Raw genomic sequence first — 3,497 nt, 5'->3', positions numbered from 1 at the left:
GAGATATGAAGGAGTCCTAGACACTCCCTTGCTTCGTTTCTCCCACCATTCACCTTCCCTAATCCTTACACCACCTTCCAAATCCCTCCCGTTTCTCTTAGCTGGATCCTGTAGGAATATAGGGGATCCTATAAGAGCATTAGGACGTCACGTAGGAGGCATTAGGACATTCTGTAGGTTGACCTATAGTGGCCTGTTTTGAGGCCGAATTCTGGAAAAAGCACCTAGGAAGATAGGAGAAGGCTCCTACTTTCCTCCCAAGCCATATGACCATTCACCATCATCCCTACTCCACCTACCACATCACCAAGAGAAGCTAGCATTCACATTTTCACACAAAAAAGACAAAAAGGAAAAAAAAGAGTTATTTTGTTCATTTACCTGCACAACAATAGAATGTTTGGATGTTTCAAATTGCATGTCTAGGACAACAGGATTACACATATGTTAACTGAGCATTCTTTTGAAGCAAAGCCTCTTAGCAGTTAGTTAGATGAATGGTATGTTTAAGCATTTGATTTTAGTCTTTTCCTTACTACAATAGATAAGATTTCATTTAGTGTAAATTTCCCTTTTTTCTCATTGGTATTCAAGCTTCTTCTAAATCAATAGAACTCCGATTTGAGAAACCATAGTGGTCTATCGCCAACTTAGCAGTGGCAAAGAGCAGACCCATTGCATCTACTTGTGTATATAACATTGTCACCTCCAAGTTTGTATGAACCCTGGGTTGATAAAGTAAAGTTGGTAGCCCTGGGGGTTGCAACATTCTTACTGCAATACTGGTGCTCATCAAATTGATGACAAAGGTCAGGATGGAGATGTGCCTCATTTTTATGTCAGTCTGAACGTGCATGATCAATTGTTACACAATCCTATGCTGGATTCCAAGGCTTCACACAATATGAAGCTAAAGGTAATTATGGAGAGGTTGGGGCTTGATATCACCAAACCTTACAATGATCTGTAAACTGTCATGGATATTCCACTGGATAGTTCGTCACAATAGATCTGATAATTTTGTATTAAAAATATGAGATTCTACACTATTACAATTTTATTTAATTTCTAGATCTATAAAATTAACTGTAATTAGTGCATACATGTAAAAATAAATCAAGCAGAAAAGTAGAGAATGAAAAAATAAGCTCACACACACATAATACACAAGATATGCTCTCTGGGGAACCCTTTTGGGAGAAAACCAAGCTGGAAGGTGAGGTTGCTTCCCTCTCTTTCTCGATTTGAAAATATTGCTACAGATACAAAGAAGTAATGCCTGTGGTTTATGGGCTGCTATAGTGCACAAATCCTCTCTATGTGCTCTACCTCTTGTCTCTCCTAGCCATCTTTGCTCAACTATGGAACAAAATTCTCTCGAAAGAATGGAATGCCTCTTCCTCTAAGTGGCTCAGTTATACCACATCCTGATAACCTACTAGTGGTTAATTTTGACTACATCAACTCTTAACTAGAGTTAGAAAATAGATTCTTCTTGAGTACTTTACATCAAAAACACATGGATATCCCCTTTTTCATGAATAATGGGGGCTGACGTAGCATCCTCTCAAACTATAGGTGTGAAAACAAGAAGGTCAACTTCTGAGTGGCATAAATTTTGCATACGGACTTTGATTGACATGATTATTGCACCATTGGAAAGCTTTATGTGTGTAGAATAGCATGAAAAGGTGCCATGATAAAGAGACAAAGTTTTACCCCCAAAAAATGTCATTTGATGCCTCAAAATGCTCTTGGGAGGTTTTAGACCCTGTTTCACCAAACTGGGTCCCGCCCGTAAAAACAGTCCCGTGAGCTAATTCCTCCACTTTTTCCAATCCAAATGCATCGATATGGATGAAAAAGAATATAATTATCCAATTTGGATCACACCTCCCAATTTTGTTAGGATTTTGGTCCCCAAAATATTTTACTAAATGAGGTGAGGAAATTTTTCTTCCACCTTCTCTCTGATGTACCATTTAGCTTTGCTTGGAAGTTGTCCCTTCAACCCAATCTGCCAAAGGTCTTGATGCCCTTGTCTTGTAGTTCTAGGCCTCTTCTGAAAAACTGTATCTTCTGTTAACTTTTCATGAGTATCTACAGCCAAATCCTCCACAGAAGGTAGGACGTGTTCCTCTTCCTGATCTAGCATGGAATGCTCATAGAGTTTCAAATTCTCTACATTTACAACTAAGTAAATGTGCATATATGGTGGTAAACTCAGTTGATAGGCATTATCACCCACCTTTTCCAGTATCTCAAAGGGGCCAAACCTTAGAGCCTTGATTTTCTTAACAAGCCCCTGTAACCTCTCCTTGTTCAACTGTATCCATACTCTGTCTCCCACCTTGAATGATTTCTCTATTCTGTGCTGATAATGCCTATTCTTATACTTCACCTACGACTTCTAGAATGTTTCCTATGCTTGTAAATTGATTTGCCTGATCTTCTCTATAATTTTTTCATCCCTCAAAGAATCTCTTGCAAGGTATTCCTTGACTCCTCCTTGCTACCCATATGCAGTATCCAAAGGTGAAGGTGGAAAATATCCAAAATAAGTTTCAAATGGGGACTTTCTTGTATAAGTGTGGACTGCTATGTTATAAGAATGTTGTATATATACCAGATTTTCATCCCAAGTCTTTGGATGCTTTTTGTTGTAACCCCACAAAAGTTGCACCCAAGTCCTATTGACTACTTCTATCTGCCCATCTGTGTGTGGATGGAATGTTGTAGATCTATTCAACTACGTGTCCATCTTCTCCCACAATGTAGTCCAGAATGCACTGAGAAATATTGTACCCCTTTCTTAAAATGATGCTCCTTTGTATCCCAAAGTGTACCCAGACCTGTCCAAAGAACAAGTTTGTTGCTTCTTGTCCGCTGATGGTATTTTTACATGGCATTAGAGCACACATCTTGCTAAACCTATCAACTACCACGAATAGGTAGTCATGACCCTTCCTGGTTGTCTGTAAGCCTCCCACAAAGTCCATGGAAATGCTTTCTCAAGGATGAGTAGGTGTAGGTAAGGGATGATACAGACCCTGTTTTCTATTGCTAGGTTTGTTGGTACAAAAAAGAATACATCCTCTTATGAACCTAGCTACCTGCTCTTGCATATTGGGCTAATACACATACCTCTGCAAGTTAGCCACAATCTTTTGTACACCAAAATGCCTTGCAACCTTGGAGGTTTGAGCCTCTCTAATCAGCTGCAAGCAATCACCTTTAGGAACACATAACTTATCCAGCCTGTAGAGTCACCCATCCTGGAGATGGTAGTCAATGATGTTGCCACCATCGTGCACATGAATCTGACTCTGCAACTGCTGATACACCTCCTTGAAGTCCTCATCTTCTGAATATTCCTCTATGTATGCATAATGGGTGAATGTCTCCATGTGCATAAGATTCCCCAAAGCTGTAATATTTGATGTGGGTGGCCTTGAAGGCATATCAGCCAGTTTTTTTGTGTTGGCCTTGTTATACTT

Source organism: Pinus tabuliformis, chromosome 4_1, assembly GCF_031772625.1.
Source record: "Pinus tabuliformis cultivar Carrire ecotype Pingquan chromosome 4_1, CPIR1, whole genome shotgun sequence".
In the NCBI taxonomy this organism is placed as follows: domain Eukaryota; kingdom Viridiplantae; phylum Streptophyta; class Pinopsida; order Pinales; family Pinaceae; genus Pinus; species Pinus tabuliformis.
The sequence above is the reverse complement of the archived record's forward strand: the minus strand, read 5'-3'. Positions refer to the sequence as shown.